Genomic DNA, 14,057 nt, shown 5'->3' with positions numbered 1-14,057 from the left:
GGAAACTTGGAGTAATTTAAGGGAGCAATGGGGAAGGCCAGAAACTAAGACAACGGCAATTGAAAAGGACAGAATGCAGTGAGTGTGAAAGATACTGAGAGTGGAATATACAGAAGAGCTGACTGAATGAATAAAGGCAGAGATTTTCTCTAGGTTTTAGGTTTGGTGATGTGATCATTTCTAAAGGAGATAAAATGTTTTCCTGTGATCCTTGGCCTTCCCTTCCACCACTCACCACTCCCTGACTGCTTTCCTATTGGTAAGATGAGAGCTGTCCAGGATATTATCTCTAATTGGCCTTTCAGCTCTAAGAGCCCTTGTGTAGCATGAGTGATTTCAAGCACAGGAATGAATCCAGTTTTCTCTCGGACCAGTATCATGGTAGCCAGCCTAGCCCTCTCACTCCCTGGTTATACAGACTCATTTTCAATGGTTTGCTTAGAAATGAGGCTTTAAAGTAGACGTCTCTTCCCAAGCTAACACACGAAGTACCTAGAGATGGGACAAAAGCATTGCTCACAGCTTCATCCCATGCTGTGGATCCCCTCCTTGTCATGAAGAGTCAGTGAGTGAATCTGGGCCAACAAGAATGATTTGTTCCCCACTGCCGAATCCATCCACCCTTTTTACGCATGTGTACATTGCTAAGTGAATGTTACGGGGAGGCCAAAAAAATGATCCAAATGAGAACTTAATGCATTCCCAATCCTTCTCCTTCTGCTGCTAACACGAGATATTAGTCAGTGAGAAAATTAAATGTTACTTGCTTTGATTTATGTTTCTATATTTTAATGTTCTTCTGCTTAATAGCTATTCCCCTGCCCCCTTTTAAAGCCACATATCGAAGTATTTTGGACACATCTGTCTTTAACTAAAACTAAACGAGACCCTACACACTGCAACTTCCCTCTCTGAGAATCACCTCACACACGTGCTACAGGAGAGATGAGTTCAGTATTTCTGCATTCCATTACGAGCACATGGTACCACAGAATGGTCAGGCACGGAGAGAAGCAATGTCATTTCCTCCTGTATCTTGGGAGTCACTGTGCTCACAAGTCCCAGAATGCAAAGACGTCACAGCCATCAGTTTTATGCTTTCAGCAGCACTTGAAACACAGCTCCAGAAGGGAAGTAGGTGATGAGAAACAACCCACTACTTCAGAGATTCAACAAATTAGAATCTCCAGCCTTGTTTCATGAAAGGAAGTATGTGTATGAAAGCAGTTTCTTGGGACTTCCCTGGTCATCCAGTGGTTATGACTCCAAGGTCTCCCTGCAGAGGGCCTGGGTTCGATCCCTAGTTGGGGAACAAAGATCCCATAAGTCATGTGGTGTGGCCACAAAGTAAATAAAGTTAAGAAAAAAGAAAGAAAGTAATTTCTCGATCCTCACACTAAGCCTACTATTAGTCTTCTCATCTCAAAGATGAGTAAGGGGAGGATTAGAAGTAAGTGGCCTGTTCAGTTTTCCGACAGAAATATGTCAGGGCCAGGATTAGAACCCCCAAATCCCCACCACCTTGATCTCTGTATTACTGAATAGCGAGTATGTCAGTGGAATCTTAGCTTGTATCTTATAAAACATCACCACTTCTGAGCATGGTGGTGTGACAGAATCAAGACTGTGGCAAGACTTTGCTCAGGCTACAAACCCCACTACATGAATTCTTACTTGTTCCAGCTTCTCCGGACAGATAAAGCATGCAAAGGTGGATAATAAAGACCTCTGCCTGGATTCAACGGCACTTCACAGTTACAGTATTTCATATGCTTTATCTCATGTAGCCCTCAGAGCAATTTACTGAAGTCCAGCTAGGTATCCTCATTTGCCCCCATCTCACCTCCCCTGCCATCCAGCTTTGGCCCTGGGAGGCCAGTCTCCAGACCACATCGCAGTGGTCCCTGCAGTGTGGATTCTGGTCTGTGACTGCAAGAGGAAGACACCAATAGGAGATAAGGGGATAGGAGGAGAGAGGGGGTCAGTGAAGGTGGTCACCAGCTCCTTCGCCCAGCTGATTGAGCATGACTGTCTGTGCTTCTCCCAAAGAGGTGACATATTCTGTCTGGAGGCCCACTTCTAACCCCTTCAGTGGGAAGCAAACAACCCCTAAAGGTTAGTATCTTTGTTATCTATGTATGTATCAAACTCATGCATATATCTGTATATTTATATGTAGTAGTAGTAGTAGTGAAATTCACTTGGTCATGTCCGATTCTTTGTGACCCCATGAACTCCTGCCAGGGTCTTCTGTCCATGGAATTCCCCAGGCAAGAATACTGGAGTGGGTAGCCATTCTCTTCTCCAGGGGATCTTCCCAACCCAGGGATTGAACCTGGGTCTCCCTCATTGCAGGCAGATTCTTTATCATCTGGGCAACCAGGGAAGCCCCCATATTTATATGTGTATGTATGTGTGTGTGTGTGTGTGTGTACATGTACTCATAAACATGTGCACATGTGCATGTGTGCGTGCTCAGTCACTCAGTCATATCCAACTCTTTGGGACCCCATCAGGCTCCTCTTTTCATGGAATTTTCCAGGTGAGAATACAGGAGTGGGTTGCCATTTTCTACTCCAGGGGATCTTCTTGACCCAAGGATCAAACCTGTGTCTCTTGGGTCTCCTGCACTGGCAGGAGGATTCTTTACTACTGCACCACCTGGAAAGCCCCAGGTGTACAAATGTGTACTCATAAATACCAACGCTCACACACTACCAGTGCTTTTCTTATTGAATCGTGATCCTGACTGATACACAGAGGATCAATTGGCTAAGGAATTTTCCCAAAGTCACATTCAGAGTCAGCTACAAAGTTTGCAAAGTCCAATGAAAATGCAGATCCCTTCATCAAAAAGTAGAGGGGGAAAGCTATTTCCTTTATTCTGTGGTCTCTTTCTTGACCTATCTCAGTGTTTATTTTTACTAATTAACGTCACAATCTCTGGGTGTAGGTGCGACCCCTCAAGGAAACTGAGGCTCAGCCGCAGAGCTGGCATATCAGGCATATCCTTTCAACTTCAGTTCTCCCCACATCTGCCTCTGGGCCATTGAGGTAGCAGTCACTGAATAGGAGCAGGGAAGTAGCAAACTAGTACCCTGGGGAGGTGGGAAGTGGCAGGAGGCTAGAAGGCCAGTAAGTCGCAGAGTTTACTTACAAAACACAAAGCCAAAGATAAAATGATGAAGAATTCCAAGATGGCAACTATAGGGCAAAAATCCCAAGAGCAGGGTGCCTTTGGGATGGAGCTCTGCACTCCTGTAGACCCAAGATCCTGGCCCCACACACAGATAGTGTCTGATGGACTCAGAACTTGAAGCACATCTGAATCTTAAACCCAAACCCATGTTTATCCCTTGGAATCACATTGCCTTCAAAAGCCAACAGAGGATGTCTCATATGTAATGTGAGTGTAAGGATAAGAATGAGCAAGCACCCCAAAAGATCCCATTCTTAATTTCTCAATCCTAGAACCCACCTACATCTCCATTTTGTTAGCCAAGGAATGATAATATTCAGTTTTCCTTTATAATTAAGAAACTGAAATTGATCCAGGCAACATTTCTACTTCTCGTCTCAGCATCAGATGCACACTGAGCCTCCAATAAGTGTACAACCCAAGCAAAGGCGGCAAATTTTAGGAGATACAGAGTCACCAACCGCTTTAAAATTGAATCATGCACTTGACCGTTCTTGCTGGAGGTGGAAGCACTGGTGAAGGGAAAATTCAAAATCAACAGACTGGAAAAACATTTCAGTGCTTCAGGCACTGTGCAGGGAGATTGACTGAGAGGGTCTTTGGCTGACTGGGTAACAGTAATTCTTTCTCTCATGAATAGAAACAGAACTCCTCCCCAGGAAAGAAAGAAAGACCACCAATGTGAATTTGCAAGCCATGGATATTTCTCAAGGTAGAATTTCATTTGGAGTTTTTCATACATAACACAAGGCACAGGTGTCCAGGTTATGAAATGGCAGTACAGGAACAAAACACTTATCAAGACTCTTGCATGTGTAAGATTTGCTCCATGGGTTGAAGTACAAAGAAATCCAAGATGGGACTGAGTTTTCTTGCAGGTGAGACCAGAACTATTTCACAGAAATAAACAGCAGCTGTGCTTCACATGCGTTGAATGATAAATGAATGCTAGGAGAGGCTGAAGAAGAGAAAATGTAATTTATAGAGTCGGAAAAACTTGAAACTTTTTTTTTTCCTGCAACAAGAATGAAGAGTCACATAAATGTATCTCCTTGCCAAGAGATCACACAGAAAGAAAACCTTTTTTAAAAAATATATCTAAATTTCCTGCACTCAATCAGTTAATAAGAATAAGATAAATCTTGGTGGTTCAGATAGTAAAAAATCTTCCTGAAATGTGGGAAACCCTGGTTCAATCCCTGGGTTGGGAAGATCCCCTGGAGAAGGGAATGGCTATCCACTCCAGTATTCTTGCCTGGAGATTCAATGGACAGAGGAGCCTGGCAGGCTATAGTCCATGGGATTGCCAAGGGTTGGATAGGACTGAGTGACCAACACTTTCACTTTACTTTTCAAGACAGTTTAGAACATTTGCTGCTGATCTCAATGAAACCATCTTTTTCTCAATGATTTCCATCATGGGTGTGGGGGTATACCAGTCAGGTGGAAATCGGGGCTCTCTCTGTGGGTAAATACCTGTCATAATTGAGTTGCCCTAAAACCTGAGGATTTCCTTACCTGGTTCCAGAATGGAAGTCTATTGTAGACTAATTCAAACGGGCATTCCAGGAGCCAAGGAGCCATGAAATCAGACATCCAGCTGAGTGAATCTAGACCAGTGCTATACATTGAAAATACAATGTGAGCCACATGTGTAATTTAAATGTTTTTAGTAGCCAGATTTTAAAAAGTTAAAATAAAGGGTTGGAATTAATTTTATAATATATTTCAACTTATATCTGAGCTACTATCATTTTATTGTGTAATAAAATTGTTGAATTATTAATATTTTTCATTAGTTTTATTAAGTCTTCAAAATCCAGTGTATATTTTATATTTCACAGCACATCTGAGTTCAGGCAGGTCACATTTCAAGGGCTCAACAGCCACATTTGGTTAGCAGCTATCAAACTGAACAATGTAGGCTAAACTCTTTCTTAAGCATTAAAGTCTATTCCATTAATCAACAAGAATTTAGGTAGTCTCTCCTCTGCTTAGTCATTGATAGATTCCAAGGTAGCTCTTTGTGTCTGGAAGCTTGTGAAGAAGAAAGAGTTATTTTTTTTTTTTTTTTTCTCATCTGATCAGTGACCTCGCCAGCACAATGCATATACTTTTTAATGTGGTGAATAAGTGAATGAATGAACAAATGAATGACTAAGTGTCACTATGAACTACTTACCAGCAAGACTGAGAGGGGCTAAAAAGAGTAGAGTAGAAACAGTAGAGAAGAGTAGAATAGAAACAGTAGAGAAGAAACATACAGTATCACAAGTTTAAACTGTCGGGTATTCAAGACAATTCACATTTTATTTCTTATCCCTTGTGTTAAACCTATACATTTCCTAATGAATCTTATAATAAAAGCTAATAAAAACTAATCTCATAAAAGAGTTACTCTGTACAAATAAAATAAAAGAGGATTACACCAATCACCAAATTACACACACACACACACACACACACACACACACACACACTGTAGTCCCTACTTAGAGATTCTCAGTACACACCAGCACTATGAGGAACGAAGCTGAAAGAAATTCTTTTCTGCAAGCCTTTGCAGAGACTTTCATACGCTGATATTTAATCGTTCTCATTCTCTACCATGTCTGTCCACATAAATGGTGGGCTTGTTGAGGCGAAAGATCACATTCTTTGTTCTTTTATAACCATCACATGACCTTTTATTCTGGCCTGAACTCTCCTCTACAATCCATTCACCAAATACAGTTAGTGTGGCCTTTAACAACATAGTCCGGTCGCCTTGGTTGTTGCTTAGTCTCTAAGTCATGTCCAGCTCTTTTGTAATCTTATGGAATGTAGCCCGCCAGGCTCCTCTGTCCACGGGATTCTCCAGGCAAGAATACTGGGGTGAGATGCCATTTCCTTCTCCACCAGTCACACTACTACATTGCTAAAAATCTTCCGAAAATCCTTCTTATGCTTGAATGAAACAGAAGCTCCTTCCTCTAATTCTCTCAGTATGTGGTTCTACATGATCTGGTCACTATCAATCACCTGGTGTCCTGCCCCAGGAGTCTGCAAACTATGGCTCTGTATCTGATCCAGTGTGTTTTGTGAATAAGGTTTTGTCTAAACACAACCACACCCTACTTTAAGTTCTGTGTCTGCTTTGGCTTCAGTGACAGAGTTGAGTAGTTGCCAGAAACACAAGTGTGGCCCATAGACCCTCACCTATTCACTGACTGGCAAACCCATTCACCTCTGTCCACTGCCTTCTTTCTATTCTGACTTTCTTTCTGAACTTGAAGCACATCACTCTCCACTACAGGTATTTTTTTTGCATCCATCCTCTCCTATGCCTGGAAGATTGACCACATATTGCATGACTAGTTCCTTTTATTTCTCAGGTGTCAGCTCAGCTCCCTCCCCTCACTGTCTAATCTAACATAGGTTTTCTCATCCCCAGTTACTCTCCCTCCCATTCCCATGTGGTTTGTTGCTGATTCTTCCTGGTACCTATCACTCCCTGAAATTTCCTTACAGATATGTTTACACTTTCATTATCTGTCTCCCTTAATAGACTGTATACCCCCAAAGGGGCACTGTCCACAGCTTTCACTGTTGTAACATCAGAATCTAGAACTCTGCACAGCCCATAGTAGCTACTCAAAGCATACTTCTGGAATAAAAGTTATGGAATAAGTCAGGCTATACCAGGCCTATCATATGGCCCCAAGAAAAGAATTCAATGGACTCAATCTGATTTTTTTAAAGACCATTTAGGAAGAACTTCTCATTTTATGGATGAAGAAAATGAGGAATGAATATAGAATGTATTCGGGTTGAATTCAGGTTGACGCTTATCTCAGGCTCAGGTTGCCCCGCCATCTGACCCGACATTACCATGAATGACTGTCTACATGGAGCTTGATTTAGAGAAGACTTTCCCAGGGATTCCACTGACTAATAACCTTTGGAAGATCACAAAGCTAGGTTAAATCATTTCTTTACTGAGAATTTCTCAGATCCTTCAGTAAACTATTTTTTATCAGAGAAGTTACAAAAATGGGATGGTTTATACAGACCTACTAGTTTGAATACTTCTCATCAGAAAAATACTATATTTTTCTCTGATTAGTCTATACTCTATCCAATCTTGTTTAGAAAATGCCACAAAGAGAAACTATTAGAAGTGTTACCTTCCTCAAATCTCTCTAATGCTCCTATAGCATTCAACCACCCCTAGCATCTTTAGCTTTATGCTTTATCAATAATTATGATATATTGAAATTGTCTATTTTGGATCCTATACCAGTTTATGGGAGAAGGCAATGGCACCCCACTCCAGTATTCTTGCCTGGAAAATCCCATGGATGGAGGAGCCATGTAGGCTACAGTCCATGGGGTCGCTGAGTTGGACACGACTGAGCGACCTCACTTTCGCTTTTCACTTTCATGCGTTGGAGAAGAAAATGGCACCCCACTCCAGTGTTCTTGCCTGGAGAATCCCAGGGACGGGGGATCCTGGTGGGCTGCCGTCTATGAAGTCACAGAGAGTCGGACAGTACTGCAGAGACTTAGTAGCAGCAGCATACCAGTTTATAAGCTTCTTGGAAGCAAGAAACATACTCGATTCATCTCTGACTTCCCAATGATTAATACTGCCACAAATATTAATTTTTTTAAATAAGTGCATCTTGATTCTTTCCACCACAAGACTTTTGCCCTGGCCAGGAAAATCCTTTCCCCAGATGGGTTTCTGCCTCACTTTTTTACCTCCTTCAAACCTTGACTCATCTGCCATTTCTCAATAGACTCTACACTGACCATCTTATCTAACACTGTAAACTTCTCCACTTGAACTTCCTGATGTCCGTCACTGTTCTACAGTTTTTCCAAAGCACTTATCACTTTCAAATAGACTATATATAGCAATGTGTACAGTATACCTATGCTCTACCCTCTCCCCTCAAAAGATAATACACTCAGGAAAGATGAAGATTTTTTTTTTTTTTACTTGCTATATTCACTAAAATATCTCTAGCACCTAGAATAGTTGATACTATGTAGTTAAAACAAAATTTTTGGATTGGGAAAATGAATTTATGAATGAATGAGTGAGGCCAAAAGGGGGAAGCTACATGTCAAGCTGCATCTGAGATGGGCCAGGAGACTATCAGATCCTGCTGTAATCAAAGCAGATGCCAGGTTGTCTCTTCTCAATCCAGAAAGAAACAGAGTTCAGGCAAGCCATATTTAAGAGCAGCACTGAACAAATAAAAGTTAACAACCCATATGGGAGAGGAGTTTGCCTTGCTTAATGGCTTGGCAGCAGAGTGAGCAGGGGGAGTGTTTGAAGAGATTTGAGACCTTATCTTTTGTAGACTCTCTGCTCCTACAACCCACAGGAGCCGTGAGCAATATTTCCAAAGGACAGGAAAAAAAAAAAAAAAATCTAGCATCGTTCAACCGTCAGGAGGCAGAGTGAAGCACCAGTGTGAAAAAAATCACAGTCCTCTCAACTAATTTCTATGAAGAAATAAATCTACTTTGAAAGAAATGGAGTAAGTTACCTTTTACCTCAGGCTATCTTCTACGTATTTGTCAACTTTGGCTCAGGGGCTCAGGGAGGTTGAGGATGCTATCAATATGAGGTTTGACTGGGCTTGAGAATAATAGAAATAAGCTGCCTTCAAAAGGCTTTAGATGAGATTTGTAGTTAATACTGAAACAAAATGGCACCAAGCTTAGAGATGGCAAAAAAGAAAAAAACAAAAAACCCACAAGAGGAGCTATGGGATTTAAGTTAATTCTTTTCGTACAACAACAAAAAAAATGATAATGGTAAGAAAATAAGAACTTTGTTTTCCTAACAAATGAATTTAAACAATTAGTACTGTTATTAACAGTCATGGTCTCCTTAGGTCCCATCAGGAAATGGAAAAAGCCTCTAGCAGAATTAAGTTAGTCTTTGTGGAGAAAACACATTTGAAGTTTTTTATTCTATTAACTTGGAAAAGAAAACCCACTATCTCCTGAGAAAAACCAAGGCTTATTTGAATAAAGCTGGGACTTTGTTTATTCAAGAGTTTGGGCATATTTAGTGGAACCAAAAAGACTCCTAAGGAAAAAAAAAAAAAAACAACCCATCCTAAGAAATGAGAGGCCAGCTCCACTCTTCAAAAAATCCTCACTATCAGGATGCCTGATTTTGGAAGCATGGTGCAATTATAAGACAAAAAAAATTAAGTGACTCTCCATTTTTGAGAACTTGTGCTAAGGTTTTTTTTCACATGGGTCTCCTCATTTTTATCCTACAAAAACAAGACAGTGTTCTTTACTACTTAACAGATGAGAAAGCCGTTGCTTACTGACCGAGGTAGATAGCCAGGGGTCATGCCACTAGCAATAAGTGGAGTCCACTGCAACTGAAGTCAATTTGGTGCCAAAGCTCCTTTTCCTCTATGTGGAGAGATAAAAGGGCCAGAAACTGCATTCTTCAGCAATACAGAGGATGCTAGGGAGGCTGAAATCCAAAGGGTTCCATGTATTAGTGAGGTAAGACTTAAATAAATCCAGGTCTAGATCTCTGAGCGCCTTAGCCAGAGCTAACTTTGTGCAAAGGCAAAGCAAACCTTCCCCAGTCATGGCTTGTGGAAAACTTGCAACCTTTCCTACGAAATAAACAGTGTAGATGGAAATAGATAAACATAGCTGGATACACACACACACACACACACACACAGAGGCAGAAACTGGTTTTAAAAATCCCCCATTGGCAATCTGTTCCTTTCTTCTTTTTACACTTATATTATGTTTTCCTCACAGCAAAAATCATAGAGGAATAGTCCAGTAATTAAAATAAAAACCATAGTCTCATCACACAAAGGCAAATATTCACTTCCAGTCTTTTTCTGTGATATTTTATTTTTTTCCAGCTTTATTGAGATATAATTTACAAACCACAAAATTTCCCCCTTTTATACAGTTCAGTGTTATTCATTATATGCAAAGTTGTGCAACCATCACCATTATCATTTCTGGAAATTTTCATCACCCCTGAAGAAACCCCATCCCCATTAGCAAGCACCCCCCATTCTTCAACTCTAAGCCCCTGCCAGCCCCTGTGAAACCACTAATTTATTTTCTATTTCTGTGAGTTACAAATGGAATCATATGGCATGTGGTCTTTTGTGATGGCTACTTTCACTTAGAATGTCTATCCATGTTGAAGCATGCATAAGGGATACACTCTTTTCATGGCTGAATGTTACCTCTTTGTATGGATGGACCACGTTTTCTTCTATCTATTCACTAGCATATGGACATTTGGATTATCTTCATCTTTTGTTTATTATGAATAATGTTGCTATGAATATTTGTGTCCAACTTCTTTTATGGACATGTTTTCAATTCTTATTGGGAAATATTGGGAAGTGGAACTGCTGGATCATGGTAACTCTACTTTTCACCTTTTGAGGACAGTCAGACCGTTTTTCAAAGCAGCTGGACCATTTTACATTCTTACCAGCAACGTATGATGGTTCCAATTCTCTACATCCTCGCTGACATTTGTTATTGTCCATCTTTTGATTACAGCCATCCTAGTGGGTCCTGGCAGCATGTTTATAACAAAGAGCATCGGTTAATATACTCTGGGCAAGCATATTCTCTGACCAACCGTAGGACTCACAGGACCCAATCACCATGGGAGAAAGAACAAGGAGAATACTGATCGTATTCCGTGTCTACTGCCTGGCCTGCCTGCCTGACAGATAAGGACACTGGTTCTCAAAATGTGGTTCCCAGACTGGCAGCACTGGCTGTATCACCAGGGAACCAGTGAGAAATGCAAAGACTCCACCCAGACACTGAGTCTGAGACTGCCAGGTGGGGTGGGGCCAGCTCTCTGTAATTCTGGTGACAAACGCCTGTGCGCAGCGTTTCTTCCCTCAATGCCAGCTTTAACCTCCTTATGGTAATGACGAATATACACCAAATCCTTTCTCCCCTGCAAACGAGGATGATGGGGACCAAGGAAAGAGCTTTCTGAAGTATTCAATCAAGCGACTCAAGTGGAAGGGTTCTACGCCGCCCAGTAATGAGTGAGCGACAGACACTGCTGGTGTAAAATGTTCACAATAATTAATGTTGAATACAGAATAAATATCCAGCCGGAAGGTAAAGAGCAATTTCACAAGCACCATCCAAGGCAGTAGTAACAGAGATGTGACTTCCATCATACGTGGTATTTTAAATGTTCCTTATCCACTCAAGGTTTTAGAAAGCATGCTACCTTGCTGAGACGTGGATGACACAGACCTGTTCCTGAGCAGCCACCTGAAACATAGTGATGTCTCCTTGGTACCATGAAGTACACTGCAGATACTCACCTGACAAAGGGAGAAACACCGCTTGTCTCTTCCACACACTGCCACTTAAAAACCTCTCTACACACATTTCTTACAAGCTTACAGATTTAGTTGTTAGAAACACCTCTTTGTAGCTCCATTTTTATTACTTCCTTCAGATACTGGTCAGACTCACTGCTTCTCTCCACCTTCCCTTGCAGCCAGGCTCACATCAAGCCCATGTACTCTTGCTTGGCAACAGCCCTCAGGTGGTGAGGAGAGGAAGAACCCGGGCAGAACCACTAACACCTTCATTTCACTTCAGTTCAGTTCGCTCGGTTCAGTTCAGTTCAGTTCAGTTCGCTCAGTCATGTCCAATTCTTTGTGACCCCATGAATCGCAGCACGCCAGGCCTCCCCGTCCATCACCATCTCCCAGAGTTCACTCAAACTCACGTCCATCGAGTCGGTGATGCCATCCAGCCATCTCATCCTCTGTCGTCCCCTTTTGCTCCTGCTCCCAATCCCTCCCAGCATCAGAGTCTTTTCCAATGAGTCAACTCCTCGCATGAGGTGGCCAAAGTACTGGAGTTTCAGCTTCAGCATCATTCCTTCCAAAGAACACCCAGGGCTGATCTCCTTTAGAATGGATTGGTTGGATCTCCTTGCAGTCTGAAGGACTCTCAAGAGTCTTCTCCAACACCACAGTTCAAAAGCATCAATTCTTCGGCACTCAGCCTTCTTCACAGTCCAACTCTCACATCCATACATGACCACAGGAAAAACCATAGCCTTGACTAGACAGACCTTTGTTGGCAAAGTAATGTCTCTGCTTTTCAATATGCTATCTAGGTTGGTCCTAACTTTTCTTCCAAGGAGTAAGCGTCTTTTAATTTCATGGCTGCAGTCACCATCTGCAGTGATTTTGGAGCCCCAAAAAATAAAGCCTGACACTGTTTCCACTGTTTCCCCATCTATTTCTCGAGAAGTGATGGGACCAGATGCCATGATTTTTGTTTTCTGAATGCTGAGCTTTAAGCCAACTTTTTCACTCTCCTCTTTCACTTTCATCAAGAGGCTTTTTAGTTCCTCTTCACTTTCTGCCACCTTACATCAGGGCAAAACTGGTGCAACTCTTCCAGCTGTTCCCTGATTCCCACTCCTCAACGACCATACTGGCTCTTACAGCATCTCTTTGTCTGAGATGTTGAGGTGTCTCTGAGTAGATTCAGAACATTCTGGTAAGTGTCCAGGACATTCTGAGCAGTGGGTCTCTCTGCAAGCTCCTGGATTTTACATGCCTTGTGAATATCAAACAAGTGGAATCGGACCACGTCGTTCCCTTGCATGTGCCCCAGAAGGAAACTGGAGACGTCTGGAATCTTCCAGATATCGCTCTTCTCATCATAGGTGGGCATGAGATCGTCCTGGAAGGTTGTCCTCTCCGAAGAGCCACAGCTGCTCTGGGGCCATGAAGTCCCCATGGAGCTCCTGGTGGCCACACTTCACCAAAGTCTAGCTGCGGTTCACCAGGGCCAAGGTGTCCAGGTCGTTGAGTACGATGCTGAAGTTGGCAGTCAGCAGGTACTGGGACAGTGTCTTGGACAGGTCGCTGGAGTTGCACATGACCGGCGTGCCCAGGGGGCTGGGGTACAGGAAGTCAAGGATGGGCACGTTGCCCAGGGCCAGCTGCAGCCTGTACTGCCACAGGCTGCAGTACTTGGAGAGATTCAGCATGGCCTCCAGGTTGCCCAGGGAGCCTGAGGGATGGTACTCTGTGAGGATGATGTTATCGTTCTCGCAGTAGCCCAGCAGCGTGATCACGTGCTTGTTCTTCGGGGCCTGCAGCATTCGCAGCCCGTGCAGTAAGTCGTCTCTCAGCTCCAGCCTGGTGAGCCTCGACAGGGCCACCTTGCATTCCTTCCACTCGGACAGAAACACTCTTTTCTTGGCTCCTTCCCTGACATGCTCCAGCTGCCTCACGTCTGCCCTCAGCTGCTCTGAGGGCAGCCGCGGGGAGCAGTTGGTCATCTGCCCCAAGCTGAAGTGGCTGGGGGGTGGGAGCGGGGGTGGGCAGTGGCCAGGGTCCTCCGCGGAGCGCCAGGGCCAGATGAAGAGCTGGTCGAGGCCGAGGTAGAGGAGGACGTTCATGAGGGCCATGGAGAACAGCAGCCCCACCGCCGAGGGCATGTCCCTGGGCGGGGGGCCCCTTCCTGCTCTCCTGGGGCCTCGTGTCCATGGCGCGGTGCTCTGCATTCCTTCCCGCTCAGGTTTCTGGCCAGATTCCCGGGCCAGTCAAGGTTCTGGCTGGCCCCGCGCACCGGTTTGAAAGCACTCCTTCTCAAGATTGCAGGCCCGCATCTTTACAGCCCTCTCCCTCAGGGCGTCTCCCAGGACTCCTGTGGACTTGACAATGACATTCACCACTCTGGCCTCACAGTCGCCTGAGCTTCTTCCACCAACGCCTGATTCTTAGAAGGTGACCTGGGCTTCTGCAACACTCTCCCAAGAGCTCTGCCACTGCTTTCTCTTTTCCAATCC

The 14,057-nt window shown here is 43.4% G+C and overlaps 1 pseudogene; it reads right to left on the bottom strand.

Moving 5' to 3' along the window:
- Positions 1–12,679: 12,679 nt before the first annotated feature.
- LOC105003812 lies at positions 12,680–13,755 on the bottom strand (annotated as a pseudogene).
- Positions 13,756–14,057: the final 302 nt, after the last annotated feature.

Source organism: Bison bison, unplaced genomic scaffold (assembly GCF_000754665.1).
Source record: "Bison bison bison isolate TAMUID 2011002044 unplaced genomic scaffold, Bison_UMD1.0 scf7180017864471, whole genome shotgun sequence".
Taxonomy (NCBI): domain Eukaryota; kingdom Metazoa; phylum Chordata; class Mammalia; order Artiodactyla; family Bovidae; genus Bison; species Bison bison.
The sequence above is the reverse complement of the archived record's forward strand: the minus strand, read 5'-3'. Positions and strand labels throughout refer to the sequence as shown.